This window comes from Lissotriton helveticus, chromosome 8 (genome assembly GCF_964261635.1).
Source record: "Lissotriton helveticus chromosome 8, aLisHel1.1, whole genome shotgun sequence".
Lineage (NCBI taxonomy): Eukaryota > Metazoa > Chordata > Amphibia > Caudata > Salamandridae > Lissotriton > Lissotriton helveticus.
Window position 1 is genome coordinate 82251770 of NC_136069.1, and position 20822 is coordinate 82272591.

At 57.8% G+C, this 20822-nt stretch overlaps 10 non-coding genes and 4 pseudogenes across 10 annotated transcripts; all 14 read right to left on the minus strand.

The window, feature by feature from the left end:
• Window positions 1-1299: 1299 nt before the first annotated feature.
• Window positions 1300-1418, minus strand: LOC144774275 (5S ribosomal RNA). Its single transcript, XR_013600180.1, has one exon. It is a non-coding gene; the product is annotated as a 5S ribosomal RNA (ribosomal RNA).
• Window positions 1419-2351: 933 nt separating this feature from the next.
• Window positions 2352-2499, minus strand: LOC144774414 (5S ribosomal RNA; annotated as a pseudogene).
• A 941-nt stretch (window positions 2500-3440) lies between these two features.
• Window positions 3441-3559, minus strand: LOC144774286 (5S ribosomal RNA). The gene has a single exon (XR_013600181.1). It is a non-coding gene; the product is annotated as a 5S ribosomal RNA (ribosomal RNA).
• Window positions 3560-5751: 2192 nt separating this feature from the next.
• Window positions 5752-5870, minus strand: LOC144774298 (5S ribosomal RNA). Its single transcript, XR_013600183.1, has one exon. It is a non-coding gene; the product is annotated as a 5S ribosomal RNA (ribosomal RNA).
• Window positions 5871-6802: 932 nt separating this feature from the next.
• Window positions 6803-6950, minus strand: LOC144774416 (5S ribosomal RNA; annotated as a pseudogene).
• Window positions 6951-7896: 946 nt separating this feature from the next.
• On the minus strand, window positions 7897-8015 carry LOC144774310 (5S ribosomal RNA). Its single transcript, XR_013600185.1, has one exon. It is a non-coding gene; the product is annotated as a 5S ribosomal RNA (ribosomal RNA).
• A 2191-nt stretch (window positions 8016-10206) lies between these two features.
• On the minus strand, window positions 10207-10325 carry LOC144774323 (5S ribosomal RNA). Its single transcript, XR_013600189.1, has one exon. It is a non-coding gene; the product is annotated as a 5S ribosomal RNA (ribosomal RNA).
• Window positions 10326-11258: 933 nt separating this feature from the next.
• On the minus strand, window positions 11259-11377 carry LOC144774335 (5S ribosomal RNA). Its single transcript, XR_013600191.1, has one exon. It is a non-coding gene; the product is annotated as a 5S ribosomal RNA (ribosomal RNA).
• A 933-nt stretch (window positions 11378-12310) lies between these two features.
• LOC144774417 (5S ribosomal RNA) lies at window positions 12311-12458 on the minus strand (annotated as a pseudogene).
• A 946-nt stretch (window positions 12459-13404) lies between these two features.
• On the minus strand, window positions 13405-13523 carry LOC144774347 (5S ribosomal RNA). The gene has a single exon (XR_013600192.1). It is a non-coding gene; the product is annotated as a 5S ribosomal RNA (ribosomal RNA).
• Window positions 13524-15714: 2191 nt separating this feature from the next.
• On the minus strand, window positions 15715-15833 carry LOC144774356 (5S ribosomal RNA). Its single transcript, XR_013600193.1, has one exon. It is a non-coding gene; the product is annotated as a 5S ribosomal RNA (ribosomal RNA).
• A 933-nt stretch (window positions 15834-16766) lies between these two features.
• LOC144774418 (5S ribosomal RNA) lies at window positions 16767-16914 on the minus strand (annotated as a pseudogene).
• Window positions 16915-17858: 944 nt separating this feature from the next.
• Window positions 17859-17977, minus strand: LOC144774357 (5S ribosomal RNA). Its single transcript, XR_013600194.1, has one exon. It is a non-coding gene; the product is annotated as a 5S ribosomal RNA (ribosomal RNA).
• A 2191-nt stretch (window positions 17978-20168) lies between these two features.
• On the minus strand, window positions 20169-20287 carry LOC144774358 (5S ribosomal RNA). Its single transcript, XR_013600195.1, has one exon. It is a non-coding gene; the product is annotated as a 5S ribosomal RNA (ribosomal RNA).
• Between the last annotated feature and the right edge of the window lie 535 nt (window positions 20288-20822).

Consider the following 20822-nt stretch of genomic DNA (forward strand, 5'->3'; position numbering starts at 1 on the left):
CCAGGGCCCGCCCCGGTGTGCATAGAGAAAGAGAGATTCAGAGGAGGGACTGAGTGCTGCCTGGGTGAAGGGTCCTCCTTGCAAGCGGCCTGACTTCAGCAGCCGCTCCTCCTTGAAGGGAGTGAGGCCCCGCCCGCCCTTTTTGGACAAAAAGATTGCATGTCAGGCTGAAGAAAGGACAGCTAGACAAACGCTCTTTATGTTCAGACCAGGCAGCCAGGAGCTGGACATGCGCTAAATGCACAGGCTCGCGGCTGCCGAAGCTGAAGTTTGCTGGGCTGAGGACGTCACCGCTTCGGTGGGCCTGACCTCCTCAGCTCAGCAAATGTCCTGGAGGCCCCCTCGCGACGAGGGAGAGCGTCAGGGATAGCCTCGTAGCTGGGCGCTTCGTTTTTAAGCCCTGAAGTGCCAACGGCCGAGTGTCTGTCGCTGACTCTCTCCCCCATCCTGCTCTGTGACGAGTGAGGGACTGCTGCCTCCCCTCATTGGCTGACCAAGGTAGCAGTCCCAACCCTCCTGGCAGCTCCCCGAGCCCTGCAGCAGCAGGTAAGTGTCGCTTTTTTGTTGACTGTTTGGTTCGTGCGTGTATGAGTGCATGTGTATTTGTGAGTGAGTCTCCTGACGGGGGGGGGGGGGGGGGGAGAAGGGTGCGAGTGTCTGCATGTGAATGCATGAGTGTAAGTGAGTGTGCATGCGTGTGCGCCCCGCTCCCCTCTCGGTTGTACTGAACGGCACTCGTTGCCTGCCTCTCTGCCTCAGCCCTCCTCCTGCTCCCGGGCCGCTGGGAAAGGCCAAAAGAGGGGGACCAGGAACCGATGCTGCGACCCACTGGCGTCATGAAAAGTGAGGGTGCCTCCCTGCACGGTACTGAGAGGGGCCCCCTCCGGGCTCAATCAGGAGCTCTCTGGCCAGGAGTGCAGTGCCGAGGGGGCCCCTTGGAGATAGGGGCCCCCCACGCACCGCGGGGGCTGCGTGGGCCTGCGTTATGCCCCTGCTGCGACCGGAGCAGCCCAGCAGCAGCTTGCAGCCGCCGGCAGAAGAAAACCCTCAGCTGGGGGGTGGTGAGGGGTCCCCTGTCCCCTGTCCTATCTTAGGGCAAAGAGTTTCATCTTTTTTGACCCAGTGTAAAGTGCAGCCGAATTTTCAATTTCCGAATGGAAAGTTATGGACCCTGCGTGTCGTGAACTCGATGGCGTTTTCTTTTTGAAGAAAGTTGCGATCAAATAATAGAATAAATGCCCCCGCGAAAAAGAAGGAAAACAAAAAAAAAAACGGAAGTGCCTGTAGCGAGAAGCAAAATGCCTACAGCACCTGGTATTCCCAGGCGGTCTCCCATCCAAGTACTAACCAGGCCCGACCCTGCTTAGCTTCCGAGATCGGACGAGATCGGGCGCATTCAGGGTGGTATGGCCGTAGGCACGAGAGGCTGCCGGTGCAGGCCTCTTGTGCAGAGGCAGCCCCCGTGACGTCACCAGGCTCCCTTCCAGTGCATTTGCACGTTTCCCTTTGAACACCTGCCCTCCCTTTCAAAGTCCCTGCACACGGCCATCTCTCGCGCTTGCTGAGGTGGGACCGCCCTTCCTGAGGGGCCGGCACTACCAGCAGCAGACAAGCAGCCTGACGTTTTGATTCAACAAGCGCCTAGAAGGCACTTTGCTCGGGCCGCTTCTCTACGTGCCAAAGCCCCCCCCCCCCTCCTGTTGGGGGGGGGGGCGGGGGGGGGGGGCTGAGCAGCTTAATGCTCACCCCAACTCTGGCGAGGCGACTTCTTGAACCCTCGAGCTCTGCCTGCAAGTCCCCTATTGTTGTTTTGTTTTGTTTTGAAATCAAGAACAGGCCCCTCGTGTGCAAATAATGCCCATGCCCCGGCCCTCTGTGGGTATAGAAGAGCGAGTGAGGCGAGGGTCCGAGTAGTCCAGGGCCCTTCATGTCACCCGCCTGGCTCTCTGCCACCCTCAGCAGCCCCCTGCTCGCTCCCAGCCGAGAGAGGGGGGCCCGGAACCGGGGCCGGCGCAGCCCCTCAGCAGCAGCAGCAGCAGCAGCAGCAGCCCCTCAGCAGCAGCAGCAGCATGCAGCAGCAGCTTGCAGCAGCTCCCCAGTCTTAGCTGGGAGTCCTCTGTCCTGCCTTAGGGCAAAGCTTTTCTTCTTTTTCTTTCAGTTTTCGAGTTTACAGTTAAGGGCCACGTATATTGTAAACTCCATGCCGGATTCTTTATAAATACATACAAAAAAAAAAAAAGAGAGGAGAGGAGGAGAGCAGAATATTTTTTTTCTTTTAAAAAAGTGCTATGAGCAAGTTAGATTAGGTGTGAATGTGCAAGGGCCGAGCTTGGTGTCAGCGAGTGGCAAAATGCCTACAGCACCTGGTATTCCCAGGCGGTCTCCCATCCAAGTACTAACCAGGCCCGACCCTGCTTAGCTTCCGAGATCGGACGAGATCGGGCGCATTCAGGGTGATCGGACGAGATCGGGCGCATTCAGGGTGGTATGGCCGTAGGCACAAAAGGCTGCCGGTGCAGGCCTCTTGTGCCGAGGCAGCCCCCGTGACGTCACCAGGCTCCCTTCCAGTGCATTTGCACGTTTCCCTTTGAACACCTGCCCTCCCTTTCAAAGTCCCTGCACACGGCCATCTCTCGCGCTTGCTGAGGTGGGACCGCCCTTCCTGAGGGGCGGCACTACCAGCAGCAGACAAGCAGCCTGACGTTTTGATTCAACAAGCGCCTAGAAGGCACTTTGCTCGGGCCGCTTCTCTACGTGCCAAAGCCCCCCCCCCCCCCTCCTGCTGGCGGTGCGTTGGGGGGGGGGGGGGCTGAGCAGCTTAATGCTCACCCCAACTCTGGCGAGGCGACTTCTTGAACCCTCGAGCTCTGCCTGCAAGTCCCCTATTGTTGTTTTGTTTTGTTTTGAAATCAAGAACAGGCCCCTCGTGTGCAAATAACGCCCATGCCCCGGCCCTCTGTGGGTATAGAAGAGCGAGTGAGGCGAGGGTCCGAGTAGTCCAGGGCCCTTCATGTCACCCGCCTGGCTCTCTGCCACCCTCAGCAGCCCCCTGCTCGCTCCCAGCCGAGAGACCGGGGCCGGCGCAGCCCCTCAGCAGCAGCAGCAGCAGCAGCAGCAGCAGCAGCAGCAGCAGCAGCAGCAGCAGCAGCAGCATGCAGCAGCAGCAGCAGCATGCAGCAGCTCCCCAGTCTTAGCTGGGAGTCCTCTGTCCTGCCTTAGGGCAAAGCTTTTCTTCTTTTTCTTTCAGTTTTCGAGTTTACAGTTAAGGGCCACGTATATTGTAAACTCCATGCCGGATTCTTTATAAATACATACAAAAAAAAAAAAAGAGAGGAGAGGAGGAGAGCAGAATATTTTTTTTCTTTTAAAAAAGTGCTATGAGCGAGTTAGATTAGGTGTGAATGTGCAAGGGCCGAGCTTGGTGTCAGCGAGTGGCAAAATGCCTACAGCACCTGGTATTCCCAGGCGGTCTCCCATCCAAGTACTAACCAGGCCCGACCCTGCTTAGCTTCCGAGATCGGACGAGATCGGGCGCATTCAGGGTGGTATGGCCGTAGGCATGAGAGACCTCCGGTTCAGGCCTCTTGTGCTGACAACCCCCTCCACTCTGGAACGTGCTGCGCTGCACCTCCCTTGCAAGCGTCACTCCAACAACCCTTTGCAAGCTTGCTACAGATAGCCAACAAAGAACAGCCCTCTCTTCCTCCAGCCTTGCACTCGCTTCTTTTCCAATCACACACAGGCTCCGGCCTCCCTTCAGGTGCCAGCCGGAGAACTAGCAAAGCAGCAGCCTGGGCTTTTCACGTTGGGGCACATTTACAATACCTGGCGCATCCCTGCCTATCAGCAGCAAGGATGTGCCAGTTATTGTGCGTCATGGATGCGCCGCATTCACGATGCGGCGCACCCTGGGGCAAAAATGGACAGATGCGTGACGCATCTGCTGCCGTAAAGGTGGCGCATTGCTGGAGTTGCGTCGCAGGGGCGACGCAGCTCCAGCAAGGCTCGGGGGTGCCCTATCCTTAAAATGCTGCGTCAATCCTTACGCCTGCTTCAAGCAGGCGCAGGGTTTTGACGCAGCATGGCCTTAAAAGTGACTGACTGAAATCTTGTCGATTTCACTCGGCCACTTTTGGGAGGCGTTCCTTGTAAATACCCCGCAGAGTGGCGCTGGCTTTGCGCCGCCACTGCGTCGCAACGGCGGTGTAAAAGAGGTGCATGGGGCTTGTAAAACTGCCCCCAAGTGCCTAGCCTTGCTTTGCACTGGCCTCTAAACGCACTCTATCAGGCCACTGCTCTATGTGGCAGCGCCTGCCAGGCTAGCGCTCTTCAACTCTGGCTCGCCCGCAGAAACATTGGGGGTGACACTTTTTCTTTTCTGTGCAGCTCTGGCTGCAAGTTTCCTTGTCTTTTTTATCCGGGACAGAGCCCTGATATGCAAGTCCCATCCATGCCCAGGGCCCGCCCCGGTGTGCATAGAGAAAGAGAGATTCAGAGGAGGGACTGAGTGCTGCCTGGGTGAAGGGTCCTCCTTGCAAGCGGCCTGACTTCAGCAGCCGCTCCTCCTTGAAGGGAGTGAGGCCCCGCCCGCCCTTTTTGGACAAAAAGATTGCATGTCAGGCTGAAGAAAGGACAGCTAGACAAACGCTCTTTATGTTCAGACCAGGCAGCCAGGAGCTGGACATGCGCTAAATGCACAGGCTCGCGGCTGCCGAAGCTGAAGTTTGCTGGGCTGAGGACGTCACCGCTTCGGTGGGCCTGACCTCCTCAGCTCAGCAAATGTCCTGGAGGCCCCCTCGCGACGAGGGAGAGCGTCAGGGATAGCCTCGTAGCTGGGCGCTTCGTTTTTAAGCCCTGAAGTGCCAACGGCCGAGTGTCTGTCGCTGACTCTCTCCCCCATCCTGCTCTGTGACGAGTGAGGGACTGCTGCCTCCCCTCATTGGCTGACCAAGGTAGCAGTCCCAACCCTCCTGGCAGCTCCCCGAGCCCTGCAGCAGCAGGTAAGTGTCGCTTTTTTGTTGACTGTTTGGTTCGTGCGTGTATGAGTGCATGTGTATTTGTGAGTGAGTCTCCTGACGGGGGGGGGGGGGGGGAGAAGGGTGCGAGTGTCTGCATGTGAATGCATGAGTGTAAGTGAGTGTGCATGCGTGTGCGCCCCGCTCCCCTCTCGGTTGTACTGAACGGCACTCGTTGCCTGCCTCTCTGCCTCAGCCCTCCTCCTGCTCCCGGGCCGCTGGGAAAGGCCAAAAGAGGGGGACCAGGAACCGATGCTGCGACCCACTGGCGTCATGAAAAGTGAGGGTGCCTCCCTGCACGGTACTGAGAGGGGCCCCCTCCGGGCTCAATCAGGAGCTCTCTGGCCAGGAGTGCAGTGCCGAGGGGGCCCCTTGGAGATAGGGGCCCCCCACGCACCGCGGGGGCTGCGTGGGCCTGCGTTATGCCCCTGCTGCGACCGGAGCAGCCCAGCAGCAGCTTGCAGCCGCCGGCAGAAGAAAACCCTCAGCTGGGGGGTGGTGAGGGGTCCCCTGTCCCCTGTCCTATCTTAGGGCAAAGAGTTTCATCTTTTTTGACCCAGTGTAAAGTGCAGCCGAATTTTCAATTTCCGAATGGAAAGTTATGGACCCTGCGTGTCGTGAACTCGATGGCGTTTTCTTTTTGAAGAAAGTTGCGATCAAATAATAGAATAAATGCCCCCGCGAAAAAGAAGGAAAACAAAAAAAAAAACGGAAGTGCCTGTAGCGAGAAGCAAAATGCCTACAGCACCTGGTATTCCCAGGCGGTCTCCCATCCAAGTACTAACCAGGCCCGACCCTGCTTAGCTTCCGAGATCGGACGAGATCGGGCGCATTCAGGGTGGTATGGCCGTAGGCACGAGAGGCTGCCGGTGCAGGCCTCTTGTGCAGAGGCAGCCCCCGTGACGTCACCAGGCTCCCTTCCAGTGCATTTGCACGTTTCCCTTTGAACACCTGCCCTCCCTTTCAAAGTCCCTGCACACGGCCATCTCTCGCGCTTGCTGAGGTGGGACCGCCCTTCCTGAGGGGCCGGCACTACCAGCAGCAGACAAGCAGCCTGACGTTTTGATTCAACAAGCGCCTAGAAGGCACTTTGCTCGGGCCGCTTCTCTACGTGCCAAAGCCCCCCCCCCCCTCCTGTTGGGGGGGGGGCGGGGGGGGGGGGCTGAGCAGCTTAATGCTCACCCCAACTCTGGCGAGGCGACTTCTTGAACCCTCGAGCTCTGCCTGCAAGTCCCCTATTGTTGTTTGGTTTTGTTTTGAAATCAAGAACAGGCCCCTCGTGTGCAAATAACGCCCATGCCCCGGCCCTCTGTGGGTATAGAAGAGCGAGTGAGGCGAGGGTCCGAGTAGTCCAGGGCCCTTCATGTCACCCGCCTGGCTCTCTGCCACCCTCAGCAGCCCCCTGCTCGCTCCCAGCCGAGAGAGGGGGGCCCGGAACCGGGGCCGGCGCAGCCCCTCAGCAGCAGCAGCAGCAGCAGCAGCAGCCCCTCAGCAGCAGCAGCAGCATGCAGCAGCAGCTTGCAGCAGCTCCCCAGTCTTAGCTGGGAGTCCTCTGTCCTGCCTTAGGGCAAAGCTTTTCTTCTTTTTCTTTCAGTTTTCGAGTTTACAGTTAAGGGCCACGTATATTGTAAACTCCATGCCGGATTCTTTATAAATACATACAAAAAAAAAAAAAGAGAGGAGAGGAGGAGAGCAGAATATTTTTTTTCTTTTAAAAAAGTGCTATGAGCAAGTTAGATTAGGTGTGAATGTGCAAGGGCCGAGCTTGGTGTCAGCGAGTGGCAAAATGCCTACAGCACCTGGTATTCCCAGGCGGTCTCCCATCCAAGTACTAACCAGGCCCGACCCTGCTTAGCTTCCGAGATCGGACGAGATCGGGCGCATTCAGGGTGATCGGACGAGATCGGGCGCATTCAGGGTGGTATGGCCGTAGGCACAAAAGGCTGCCGGTGCAGGCCTCTTGTGCCGAGGCAGCCCCCGTGACGTCACCAGGCTCCCTTCCAGTGCATTTGCACGTTTCCCTTTGAACACCTGCCCTCCCTTTCAAAGTCCCTGCACACGGCCATCTCTCGCGCTTGCTGAGGTGGGACCGCCCTTCCTGAGGGGCGGCACTACCAGCAGCAGACAAGCAGCCTGACGTTTTGATTCAACAAGCGCCTAGAAGGCACTTTGCTCGGGCCGCTTCTCTACGTGCCAAAGCCCCCCCCCCCCCCTCCTGCTGGCGGTGCGTTGGGGGGGGGGGGGCTGAGCAGCTTAATGCTCACCCCAACTCTGGCGAGGCGACTTCTTGAACCCTCGAGCTCTGCCTGCAAGTCCCCTATTGTTGTTTTGTTTTGTTTTGAAATCAAGAACAGGCCCCTCGTGTGCAAATAACGCCCATGCCCCGGCCCTCTGTGGGTATAGAAGAGCGAGTGAGGCGAGGGTCCGAGTAGTCCAGGGCCCTTCATGTCACCCGCCTGGCTCTCTGCCACCCTCAGCAGCCCCCTGCTCGCTCCCAGCCGAGAGACCGGGGCCGGCGCAGCCCCTCAGCAGCAGCAGCAGCAGCAGCAGCAGCAGCAGCAGCAGCAGCAGCAGCAGCAGCAGCAGCAGCAGCATGCAGCAGCAGCAGCAGCATGCAGCAGCTCCCCAGTCTTAGCTGGGAGTCCTCTGTCCTGCCTTAGGGCAAAGCTTTTCTTCTTTTTCTTTCAGTTTTCGAGTTTACAGTTAAGGGCCACGTATATTGTAAACTCCATGCCGGATTCTTTATAAATACATACAAAAAAAAAAAAAGAGAGGAGAGGAGGAGAGCAGAATATTTTTTTTCTTTTAAAAAAGTGCTATGAGCGAGTTAGATTAGGTGTGAATGTGCAAGGGCCGAGCTTGGTGTCAGCGAGTGGCAAAATGCCTACAGCACCTGGTATTCCCAGGCGGTCTCCCATCCAAGTACTAACCAGGCCCGACCCTGCTTAGCTTCCGAGATCGGACGAGATCGGGCGCATTCAGGGTGGTATGGCCGTAGGCATGAGAGACCTCCGGTTCAGGCCTCTTGTGCTGACAACCCCCTCCACTCTGGAACGTGCTGCGCTGCACCTCCCTTGCAAGCGTCACTCCAACAACCCTTTGCAAGCTTGCTACAGATAGCCAACAAAGAACAGCCCTCTCTTCCTCCAGCCTTGCACTCGCTTCTTTTCCAATCACACACAGGCTCCGGCCTCCCTTCAGGTGCCAGCCGGAGAACTAGCAAAGCAGCAGCCTGGGCTTTTCACGTTGGGGCACATTTACAATACCTGGCGCATCCCTGCCTATCAGCAGCAAGGATGTGCCAGTTATTGTGCGTCATGGATGCGCCGCATTCACGATGCGGCGCACCCTGGGGCAAAAATGGACAGATGCGTGACGCATCTGCTGCCGTAAAGGTGGCGCATTGCTGGAGTTGCGTCGCAGGGGCGACGCAGCTCCAGCAAGGCTCGGGGGTGCCCTATCCTTAAAATGCTGCGTCAATCCTTACGCCTGCTTCAAGCAGGCGCAGGGTTTTGACGCAGCATGGCCTTAAAAGTGACTGACTGAAATCTTGTCGATTTCACTCGGCCACTTTTGGGAGGCGTTCCTTGTAAATACCCCGCAGAGTGGCGCTGGCTTTGCGCCGCCACTGCGTCGCAACGGCGGTGTAAAAGAGGTGCATGGGGCTTGTAAAACTGCCCCCAAGTGCCTAGCCTTGCTTTGCACTGGCCTCTAAACGCACTCTATCAGGCCACTGCTCTATGTGGCAGCGCCTGCCAGGCTAGCGCTCTTCAACTCTGGCTCGCCCGCAGAAACATTGGGGGTGACACTTTTTCTTTTCTGTGCAGCTCTGGCTGCAAGTTTCCTTGTCTTTTTTATCCGGGACAGAGCCCTGATATGCAAGTCCCATCCATGCCCAGGGCCCGCCCCGGTGTGCATAGAGAAAGAGAGATTCAGAGGAGGGACTGAGTGCTGCCTGGGTGAAGGGTCCTCCTTGCAAGCGGCCTGACTTCAGCAGCCGCTCCTCCTTGAAGGGAGTGAGGCCCCGCCCGCCCTTTTTGGACAAAAAGATTGCATGTCAGGCTGAAGAAAGGACAGCTAGACAAACGCTCTTTATGTTCAGACCAGGCAGCCAGGAGCTGGACATGCGCTAAATGCACAGGCTCGCGGCTGCCGAAGCTGAAGTTTGCTGGGCTGAGGACGTCACCGCTTCGGTGGGCCTGACCTCCTCAGCTCAGCAAATGTCCTGGAGGCCCCCTCGCGACGAGGGAGAGCGTCAGGGATAGCCTCGTAGCTGGGCGCTTCGTTTTTAAGCCCTGAAGTGCCAACGGCCGAGTGTCTGTCGCTGACTCTCTCCCCCATCCTGCTCTGTGACGAGTGAGGGACTGCTGCCTCCCCTCATTGGCTGACCAAGGTAGCAGTCCCAACCCTCCTGGCAGCTCCCCGAGCCCTGCAGCAGCAGGTAAGTGTCGCTTTTTTGTTGACTGTTTGGTTCGTGCGTGTATGAGTGCATGTGTATTTGTGAGTGAGTCTCCTGACGGGGGGGGGGGGGGGAGAAGGGTGCGAGTGTCTGCATGTGAATGCATGAGTGTAAGTGAGTGTGCATGCGTGTGCGCCCCGCTCCCCTCTCGGTTGTACTGAACGGCACTCGTTGCCTGCCTCTCTGCCTCAGCCCTCCTCCTGCTCCCGGGCCGCTGGGAAAGGCCAAAAGAGGGGGACCAGGAACCGATGCTGCGACCCACTGGCGTCATGAAAAGTGAGGGTGCCTCCCTGCACGGTACTGAGAGGGGCCCCCTCCGGGCTCAATCAGGAGCTCTCTGGCCAGGAGTGCAGTGCCGAGGGGGCCCCTTGGAGATAGGGGCCCCCCACGCACCGCGGGGGCTGCGTGGGCCTGCGTTATGCCCCTGCTGCGACCGGAGCAGCCCAGCAGCAGCTTGCAGCCGCCGGCAGAAGAAAACCCTCAGCTGGGGGGTGGTGAGGGGTCCCCTGTCCCCTGTCCTATCTTAGGGCAAAGAGTTTCATCTTTTTTGACCCAGTGTAAAGTGCAGCCGAATTTTCAATTTCCGAATGGAAAGTTATGGACCCTGCGTGTCGTGAACTCGATGGCGTTTTCTTTTTGAAGAAAGTTGCGATCAAATAATAGAATAAATGCCCCCGCGAAAAAGAAGGAAAACAAAAAAAAAAACGGAAGTGCCTGTAGCGAGAAGCAAAATGCCTACAGCACCTGGTATTCCCAGGCGGTCTCCCATCCAAGTACTAACCAGGCCCGACCCTGCTTAGCTTCCGAGATCGGACGAGATCGGGCGCATTCAGGGTGGTATGGCCGTAGGCACGAGAGGCTGCCGGTGCAGGCCTCTTGTGCAGAGGCAGCCCCCGTGACGTCACCAGGCTCCCTTCCAGTGCATTTGCACGTTTCCCTTTGAACACCTGCCCTCCCTTTCAAAGTCCCTGCACACGGCCATCTCTCGCGCTTGCTGAGGTGGGACCGCCCTTCCTGAGGGGCCGGCACTACCAGCAGCAGACAAGCAGCCTGACGTTTTGATTCAACAAGCGCCTAGAAGGCACTTTGCTCGGGCCGCTTCTCTACGTGCCAAAGCCCCCCCCCCCTCCTGTTGGGGGGGGGGCGGGGGGGGGGGGGGCTGAGCAGCTTAATGCTCACCCCAACTCTGGCGAGGCGACTTCTTGAACCCTCGAGCTCTGCCTGCAAGTCCCCTATTGTTGTTTTGTTTTGTTTTGAAATCAAGAACAGGCCCCTCGTGTGCAAATAACGCCCATGCCCCGGCCCTCTGTGGGTATAGAAGAGCGAGTGAGGCGAGGGTCCGAGTAGTCCAGGGCCCTTCATGTCACCCGCCTGGCTCTCTGCCACCCTCAGCAGCCCCCTGCTCGCTCCCAGCCGAGAGAGGGGGGCCCGGAACCGGGGCCGGCGCAGCCCCTCAGCAGCAGCAGCAGCAGCAGCAGCAGCCCCTCAGCAGCAGCAGCAGCATGCAGCAGCAGCTTGCAGCAGCTCCCCAGTCTTAGCTGGGAGTCCTCTGTCCTGCCTTAGGGCAAAGCTTTTCTTCTTTTTCTTTCAGTTTTCGAGTTTACAGTTAAGGGCCACGTATATTGTAAACTCCATGCCGGATTCTTTATAAATACATACAAAAAAAAAAAAAGAGAGGAGAGGAGGAGAGCAGAATATTTTTTTTCTTTTAAAAAAGTGCTATGAGCAAGTTAGATTAGGTGTGAATGTGCAAGGGCCGAGCTTGGTGTCAGCGAGTGGCAAAATGCCTACAGCACCTGGTATTCCCAGGCGGTCTCCCATCCAAGTACTAACCAGGCCCGACCCTGCTTAGCTTCCGAGATCGGACGAGATCGGGCGCATTCAGGGTGGTATGGCCGTAGGCACGAGAGGCTGCCGGTGCAGGCCTCTTGTGCAGAGGCAGCCCCCGTGACGTCACCAGGCTCCCTTCCAGTGCATTTGCACGTTTCCCTTTGAACACCTGCCCTCCCTTTCAAAGTCCCTGCACACGGCCATCTCTCGCGCTTGCTGAGGTGGGACCGCCCTTCCTGAGGGGCCGGCACTACCAGCAGCAGACAAGCAGCCTGACGTTTTGATTCAACAAGCGCCTAGAAGGCACTTTGCTCGGGCCGCTTCTCTACGTGCCAAAGCCCCCCCCCCCCTCCTGTTGGGGGGGGGGCGGGGGGGGGGGGGCTGAGCAGCTTAATGCTCACCCCAACTCTGGCGAGGCGACTTCTTGAACCCTCGAGCTCTGCCTGCAAGTCCCCTATTGTTGTTTGGTTTTGTTTTGAAATCAAGAACAGGCCCCTCGTGTGCAAATAACGCCCATGCCCCGGCCCTCTGTGGGTATAGAAGAGCGAGTGAGGCGAGGGTCCGAGTAGTCCAGGGCCCTTCATGTCACCCGCCTGGCTCTCTGCCACCCTCAGCAGCCCCCTGCTCGCTCCCAGCCGAGAGAGGGGGGCCCGGAACCGGGGCCGGCGCAGCCCCTCAGCAGCAGCAGCAGCAGCAGCAGCAGCCCCTCAGCAGCAGCAGCAGCATGCAGCAGCAGCTTGCAGCAGCTCCCCAGTCTTAGCTGGGAGTCCTCTGTCCTGCCTTAGGGCAAAGCTTTTCTTCTTTTTCTTTCAGTTTTCGAGTTTACAGTTAAGGGCCACGTATATTGTAAACTCCATGCCGGATTCTTTATAAATACATACAAAAAAAAAAAAAGAGAGGAGAGGAGGAGAGCAGAATATTTTTTTTCTTTTAAAAAAGTGCTATGAGCAAGTTAGATTAGGTGTGAATGTGCAAGGGCCGAGCTTGGTGTCAGCGAGTGGCAAAATGCCTACAGCACCTGGTATTCCCAGGCGGTCTCCCATCCAAGTACTAACCAGGCCCGACCCTGCTTAGCTTCCGAGATCGGACGAGATCGGGCGCATTCAGGGTGATCGGACGAGATCGGGCGCATTCAGGGTGGTATGGCCGTAGGCACAAAAGGCTGCCGGTGCAGGCCTCTTGTGCCGAGGCAGCCCCCGTGACGTCACCAGGCTCCCTTCCAGTGCATTTGCACGTTTCCCTTTGAACACCTGCCCTCCCTTTCAAAGTCCCTGCACACGGCCATCTCTCGCGCTTGCTGAGGTGGGACCGCCCTTCCTGAGGGGCGGCACTACCAGCAGCAGACAAGCAGCCTGACGTTTTGATTCAACAAGCGCCTAGAAGGCACTTTGCTCGGGCCGCTTCTCTACGTGCCAAAGCCCCCCCCCCCCCCTCCTGCTGGCGGTGCGTTGGGGGGGGGGGGGCTGAGCAGCTTAATGCTCACCCCAACTCTGGCGAGGCGACTTCTTGAACCCTCGAGCTCTGCCTGCAAGTCCCCTATTGTTGTTTTGTTTTGTTTTGAAATCAAGAACAGGCCCCTCGTGTGCAAATAACGCCCATGCCCCGGCCCTCTGTGGGTATAGAAGAGCGAGTGAGGCGAGGGTCCGAGTAGTCCAGGGCCCTTCATGTCACCCGCCTGGCTCTCTGCCACCCTCAGCAGCCCCCTGCTCGCTCCCAGCCGAGAGACCGGGGCCGGCGCAGCCCCTCAGCAGCAGCAGCAGCAGCAGCAGCAGCAGCAGCAGCAGCAGCAGCAGCAGCAGCAGCAGCAGCAGCATGCAGCAGCAGCAGCAGCATGCAGCAGCTCCCCAGTCTTAGCTGGGAGTCCTCTGTCCTGCCTTAGGGCAAAGCTTTTCTTCTTTTTCTTTCAGTTTTCGAGTTTACAGTTAAGGGCCACGTATATTGTAAACTCCATGCCGGATTCTTTATAAATACATACAAAAAAAAAAAAAGAGAGGAGAGGAGGAGAGCAGAATATTTTTTTTCTTTTAAAAAAGTGCTATGAGCGAGTTAGATTAGGTGTGAATGTGCAAGGGCCGAGCTTGGTGTCAGCGAGTGGCAAAATGCCTACAGCACCTGGTATTCCCAGGCGGTCTCCCATCCAAGTACTAACCAGGCCCGACCCTGCTTAGCTTCCGAGATCGGACGAGATCGGGCGCATTCAGGGTGGTATGGCCGTAGGCATGAGAGACCTCCGGTTCAGGCCTCTTGTGCTGACAACCCCCTCCACTCTGGAACGTGCTGCGCTGCACCTCCCTTGCAAGCGTCACTCCAACAACCCTTTGCAAGCTTGCTACAGATAGCCAACAAAGAACAGCCCTCTCTTCCTCCAGCCTTGCACTCGCTTCTTTTCCAATCACACACAGGCTCCGGCCTCCCTTCAGGTGCCAGCCGGAGAACTAGCAAAGCAGCAGCCTGGGCTTTTCACGTTGGGGCACATTTACAATACCTGGCGCATCCCTGCCTATCAGCAGCAAGGATGTGCCAGTTATTGTGCGTCATGGATGCGCCGCATTCACGATGCGGCGCACCCTGGGGCAAAAATGGACAGATGCGTGACGCATCTGCTGCCGTAAAGGTGGCGCATTGCTGGAGTTGCGTCGCAGGGGCGACGCAGCTCCAGCAAGGCTCGGGGGTGCCCTATCCTTAAAATGCTGCGTCAATCCTTACGCCTGCTTCAAGCAGGCGCAGGGTTTTGACGCAGCATGGCCTTAAAAGTGACTGACTGAAATCTTGTCGATTTCACTCGGCCACTTTTGGGAGGCGTTCCTTGTAAATACCCCGCAGAGTGGCGCTGGCTTTGCGCCGCCACTGCGTCGCAACGGCGGTGTAAAAGAGGTGCATGGGGCTTGTAAAACTGCCCCCAAGTGCCTAGCCTTGCTTTGCACTGGCCTCTAAACGCACTCTATCAGGCCACTGCTCTATGTGGCAGCGCCTGCCAGGCTAGCGCTCTTCAACTCTGGCTCGCCCGCAGAAACATTGGGGGTGACACTTTTTCTTTTCTGTGCAGCTCTGGCTGCAAGTTTCCTTGTCTTTTTTATCCGGGACAGAGCCCTGATATGCAAGTCCCATCCATGCCCAGGGCCCGCCCCGGTGTGCATAGAGAAAGAGAGATTCAGAGGAGGGACTGAGTGCTGCCTGGGTGAAGGGTCCTCCTTGCAAGCGGCCTGACTTCAGCAGCCGCTCCTCCTTGAAGGGAGTGAGGCCCCGCCCGCCCTTTTTGGACAAAAAGATTGCATGTCAGGCTGAAGAAAGGACAGCTAGACAAACGCTCTTTATGTTCAGACCAGGCAGCCAGGAGCTGGACATGCGCTAAATGCACAGGCTCGCGGCTGCCGAAGCTGAAGTTTGCTGGGCTGAGGACGTCACCGCTTCGGTGGGCCTGACCTCCTCAGCTCAGCAAATGTCCTGGAGGCCCCCTCGCGACGAGGGAGAGCGTCAGGGATAGCCTCGTAGCTGGGCGCTTCGTTTTTAAGCCCTGAAGTGCCAACGGCCGAGTGTCTGTCGCTGACTCTCTCCCCCATCCTGCTCTGTGACGAGTGAGGGACTGCTGCCTCCCCTCATTGGCTGACCAAGGTAGCAGTCCCAACCCTCCTGGCAGCTCCCCGAGCCCTGCAGCAGCAGGTAAGTGTCGCTTTTTTGTTGACTGTTTGGTTCGTGCGTGTATGAGTGCATGTGTATTTGTGAGTGAGTCTCCTGACGGGGGGGGGGGGGGGAGAAGGGTGCGAGTGTCTGCATGTGAATGCATGAGTGTAAGTGAGTGTGCATGCGTGTGCGCCCCGCTCCCCTCTCGGTTGTACTGAACGGCACTCGTTGCCTGCCTCTCTGCCTCAGCCCTCCTCCTGCTCCCGGGCCGCTGGGAAAGGCCAAAAGAGGGGGACCAGGAACCGATGCTGCGACCCACTGGCGTCATGAAAAGTGAGGGTGCCTCCCTGCACGGTACTGAGAGGGGCCCCCTCCGGGCTCAATCAGGAGCTCTCTGGCCAGGAGTGCAGTGCCGAGGGGGCCCCTTGGAGATAGGGGCCCCCCACGCACCGCGGGGGCTGCGTGGGCCTGCGTTATGCCCCTGCTGCGACCGGAGCAGCCCAGCAGCAGCTTGCAGCCGCCGGCAGAAGAAAACCCTCAGCTGGGGGGTGGTGAGGGGTCCCCTGTCCCCTGTCCTATCTTAGGGCAAAGAGTTTCATCTTTTTTGACCCAGTGTAAAGTGCAGCCGAATTTTCAATTTCCGAATGGAAAGTTATGGACCCTGCGTGTCGTGAACTCGATGGCGTTTTCTTTTTGAAGAAAGTTGCGATCAAATAATAGAATAAATGCCCCCGCGAAAAAGAAGGAAAACAAAAAAAAAAACGGAAGTGCCTGTAGCGAGAAGCAAAATGCCTACAGCACCTGGTATTCCCAGGCGGTCTCCCATCCAAGTACTAACCAGGCCCGACCCTGCTTAGCTTCCGAGATCGGACGAGATCGGGCGCATTCAGGGTGGTATGGCCGTAGGCACGAGAGGCTGCCGGTGCAGGCCTCTTGTGCAGAGGCAGCCCCCGTGACGTCACCAGGCTCCCTTCCAGTGCATTTGCACGTTTCCCTTTGAACACCTGCCCTCCCTTTCAAAGTCCCTGCACACGGCCATCTCTCGCGCTTGCTGAGGTGGGACCGCCCTTCCTGAGGGGCCGGCACTACCAGCAGCAGACAAGCAGCCTGACGTTTTGATTCAACAAGCGCCTAGAAGGCACTTTGCTCGGGCCGCTTCTCTACGTGCCAAAGCCCCCCCCCCCTCCTGTTGGGGGGGGGGCGGGGGGGGGGGGGGCTGAGCAGCTTAATGCTCACCCCAACTCTGGCGAGGCGACTTCTTGAACCCTCGAGCTCTGCCTGCAAGTCCCCTATTGTTGTTTTGTTTTGTTTTGAAATCAAGAACAGGCCCCTCGTGTGCAAATAACGCCCATGCCCCGGCCCTCTGTGGGTATAGAAGAGCGAGTGAGGCGAGGGTCCGAGTAGTCCAGGGCCCTTCATGTCACCCGCCTGGCTCTCTGCCACCCTCAGCAGCCCCCTGCTCGCTCCCAGCCGAGAGAGGGGGGCCCGGAACCGGGGCCGGCGCAGCCCCTCAGCAGCAGCAGCAGCAGCAGCAGCAGCCCCTCAGCAGCAGCAGCAGCATGCAGCAGCAGCTTGCAGCAGCTCCCCAGTCTTAGCTGGGAGTCCTCTGTCCTGCCTTAGGGCAAAGCTTTTCTTCTTTTTCTTTCAGTTTTCGAGTTTACAGTTAAGGGCCACGTATATTGTAAACTCCATGCCGGATTCTTTATAAATACATACAAAAAAAAAAAAAGAGAGGAGAGGAGGAGAGCAGAATATTTTTTTTCTTTTAAAAAAGTGCTATGAGCAAGTTAGATTAGGTGTGAATGTGCAAGGGCCGAGCTTGGTGTCAGCGAGTGGCAAAATGCCTACAGCACCTGGTATTCCCAGGCGGTCTCCCATCCAAGTACTAACCAGGCCCGACCCTGCTTAGCTTCCGAGATCGGACGAGATCGGGCGCATTCAGGGTGATCGGACGAGATCGGGCGCATTCAGGGTGGTATGGCCGTAGGCACAAAAGGCTGCCGGTGCAGGCCTCTTGTGCCGAGGCAGCCCCCGTGACGTCACCAGGCTCCCTTCCAGTGCATTTGCACGTTTCCCTTTGAACACCTGCCCTCCCTTTCAAAGTCCCTGCACACGGCCATCTCTCGCGCTTGCTGAGGTGGGACCGCCCTTCCTGAGGGGCGGCACTACCAGCAGCAGACAAGCAGCCTGACGTTTTGATTCAACAAGCGCCTAGAAGGCACTTTGCTCGGGCCGCTTCTCTACGTGCCAAAGCCCCCCCCCCCCCCTCCTGCTGGCGGTGCGTTGGGGGGGGGGGGGCTGAGCAGCTTAATGCTCACCCCAACTCTGGCGAGGCGACTTCTTGAACCCTCGAGCTCTGCCTGCAAGTCCCCTATTGTTGTTTTGTTTTGTTTTGAAATCAAGAACAGGCCCCTCGTGTGCAAATAACGCCCATGCCCCGGCCCTCTGTGGGTATAGAAGAGCGAGTGAGGCGAGGGTCCGAGTAGTCCAGGGCCCTTCATGTCACCCGCCTGGCTCTCTGCCACCCTCAGCAGCCCCCTGCTCGCTCCCAGCCGAGAGACCGGGGCCGGCGCAGCCCCTCAGCAGCAGCAGCAGCAGCAGCAGCAGCAGCAGCAGCAGCATGCAGCAGCAGCAGCAGCAGCAGCATGCAGCAGCAGCAGCAGCATGCAGCAGCTCCCCAGTCTTAGCTGGGAGTCCTCTGTCCTGCCTTAGGGCAAAGCTTTTCTTCTTTTTCTTTCAGTTTTCGAGTTTACAGTTAAGGGCCACGTATATTGTAAACTCCATGCCGGATTCTTTATAAATACATACAAAAAAAAAAAAAGAGAGGAGAGGAGGAGAGCAGAATATTTTTTTTCTTTTAAAAAAGTGCTATGAGCGAGTTAGATTAGGTGTGAATGTGCAAGGGCCGAGCTTGGTGTCAGCGAGTGGCAAAATGCCTACAGCACCTGGTATTCCCAGGCGGTCTCCCATCCAAGTACTAACCAGGCCCGACCCTGCTTAGCTTCCGAGATCGGACGAGATCGGGCGCATTCAGGGTGGTATGGCCGTAGGCATGAGAGACCTCCGGTTCAGGCCTCTTGTGCTGACAACCCCCTCCACTCTGGAACGTGCTGCGCTGCACCTCCCTTGCAAGCGTCACTCCAACAACCCTTTGCAAGCTTGCTACAGATAGCCAACAAAGAACAGCCCTCTCTTCCTCCAGCCTTGCACTCGCTTCTTTTCCAATCACACACAGGCTCCGGCCTCCCTTCAGGTGCCAGCCGGAGAACTAGCAAAGCAGCAGCCTGGGCTTTTCACGTTGGGGCACATTTACAATACCTGGCGCATCCCTGCCTATCAGCAGCAAGGATGTGCCAGTTATTGTGCGTCATGGATGCGCCGCATTCACGATGCGGCGCACCCTGGGGCAAAAATGGACAGATGCGTGACGCATCTGCTGCCGTAAAGGTGGCGCATTGCTGGAGTTGCGTCGCAGGGGCGACGCAGCTCCAGCAAGGCTCGGGGGTGCCCTATCCTTAAAATGCTGCGTCAATCCTTACGCCTGCTTCAAGCAGGCGCAGGGTTTTGACGCAGCATGGCCTTAAAAGTGACTGACTGAAATCTTGTCGATTTCACTCGGCCACTTTTGGGAGGCGTTCCTTGTAAATACCCCGCAGAGTGGCGCTGGCTTTGCGCCGCCACTGCGTCGCAACGGCGGTGTAAAAGAGGTGCATGGGGCTTGTAAAACTGCCCCCAAGTGCCTAGCCTTGCTTTGCACTGGCCTCTAAACGCACTCTATCAGGCCACTGCTCTATGTGGCAGCGCCTGCCAGGCTAGCGCTCTTCAACTCTGGCTCGCCCGCAGAAACATTGGGGGTGACACTTTTTCTTTTCTGTGCAGCTCTGGCTGCAAGTTTCCTTGTCTTTTTTATCCGGGACAGAGCCCTGATATGCAAGTCCCATCCATGCCCAGGGCCCGCCCCGGTGTGCATAGAGAAAGAGAGATTCAGAGGAGGGACTGAGTGCTGCCTGGGTGAAGGGTCCTCCTTGCAAGCGGCCTGACTTCAGCAGCCGCTCCTCCTTGAAGGGAGTGAGGCCCCGCCCGCCCTTTTTGGACAAAAAGATTGCATGTCAGGCTGAAGAAAGGACAGCTAGACAAACGCTCTTTATGTTCAGACCAGGCAGCCAGGAGCTGGACATGCGCTAAATGCACAGGCTCGCGGCTGCCGAAGCTGAAGTTTGCTGGGCTGAGGACGTCACCGCTTCGGTGGGCCTGACCTCCTCAGCTCAGCAAATGTCCTGGAGGCCCCCTCGCGACGAGGGAGAGCGTCAGGGATAGCCTCGTAGCTGGGCGCTTCGTTTTTAAGCCCTGAAGTGCCAACGGCCGAGTGTCTGTCGCTGACTCTCTCCCCCATCCTGCTCTGTGACGAGTGAGGGACTGCTGCCTCCCCTCATTGGCTGACCAAGGTAGCAGTCCCAACCCTCCTGGCAGCTCCCCGAGCCCTGCAGCAGCAGGTAAGTGTCGCTTTTTTGTTGACTGTTTGGTTCGTGCGTGTATGAGTGCATGTGTATTTGTGAGTGAGTCTCCTGACGGGGGGGGGGGGGGGAGAAGGGTGCGAGTGTCTGCATGTGAATGCATGAGTGTAAGTGAGTGTGCATGCGTGTGCGCCCCGCTCCCCTCTCGGTTGTACTGAACGGCACTCGTTGCCTGCCTCTCTGCCTCAGCCCTCCTCCTGCTCCCGGGCCGCTGGGAAAGGCCAAAAGAGGGGGACCAGGAACCGATGCTGCGACCCACTGGCGTCATGAAAAGTGAGGGTGCCTCCCTGCACGGTACTGAGAGGGGCCCCCTCCGGGCTCAATCAGGAGCTCTCTGGCCAGGAGTGCAGTGCCGAGGGGGCCCCTTGGAGATAGGGGCCCCCCACGCACCGCGGGGGCTGCGTGGGCCTGCGTTATGCCCCTGCTGCGACCGGAGCAGCCCAGCAGCAGCTTGCAGCCGCCGGCAGAAGAAAACCCTCAGCTGGGGGGTGGTGAGGGGTCCCCTGTCCCCTGTCCTATCTTAGGGCAAAGAGTTTCATCTTTTTTGACCCAGTGTAAAGTGCAGCCGAATTTTCAATTTCCGAATGGAAAGTTATGGACCCTGCGTGTCGTGAACTCGATGGCGTTTTCTTTTTGAAGAAAGTTGCGATCAAATAATAGAATAAATGCCCCCGCGAAAAAGAAGGAAAACAAAAAAAAAAACGGAAGTGCCTGTAGCGAGAAGCAAAATGCCTACAGCACCTGGTATTCCCAGGCGGTCTCCCATCCAAGTACTAACCAGGCCCGACCCTGCTTAGCTTCCGAGATCGGACGAGATCGGGCGCATTCAGGGTGGTATGGCCGTAGGCACGAGAGGCTGCCGGTGCAGGCCTCTTGTGCAGAGGCAGCCCCCGTGACGTCACCAGGCTCCCTTCCAGTGCATTTGCACGTTTCCCTTTGAACACCTGCCCTCCCTTTCAAAGTCCCTGCACACGGCCATCTCTCGCGCTTGCTGAGGTGGGACCGCCCTTCCTGAGGGGCCGGCACTACCAGCAGCAGACAAGCAGCCTGACGTTTTGATTCAACAAGCGCCTAGAAGGCACTTTGCTCGGGCCGCTTCTCTACGTGCCAAAGCCCCCCCCCCCTCCTGTTGGGGGGGGGCGGGGGGGGGGGGGGCTGAGCAGCTTAATGCTCACCCCAACTCTGGCGAGGCGACTTCTTGAACCCTCGAGCTCTGCCTGCAAGTCCCCTATTGTTGTTTTGTTTTGTTTTGAAATCAAGAACAGGCCCCTCGTGTGCAAATAACGCCCATGCCCCGGCCCTCTGTGGGTATAGAAGAGCGAGTGAGGCGAGGGTCCGAGTAGTCCAGGGCCCTTCATGTCACCCGCCTGGCTCTCTGCCACC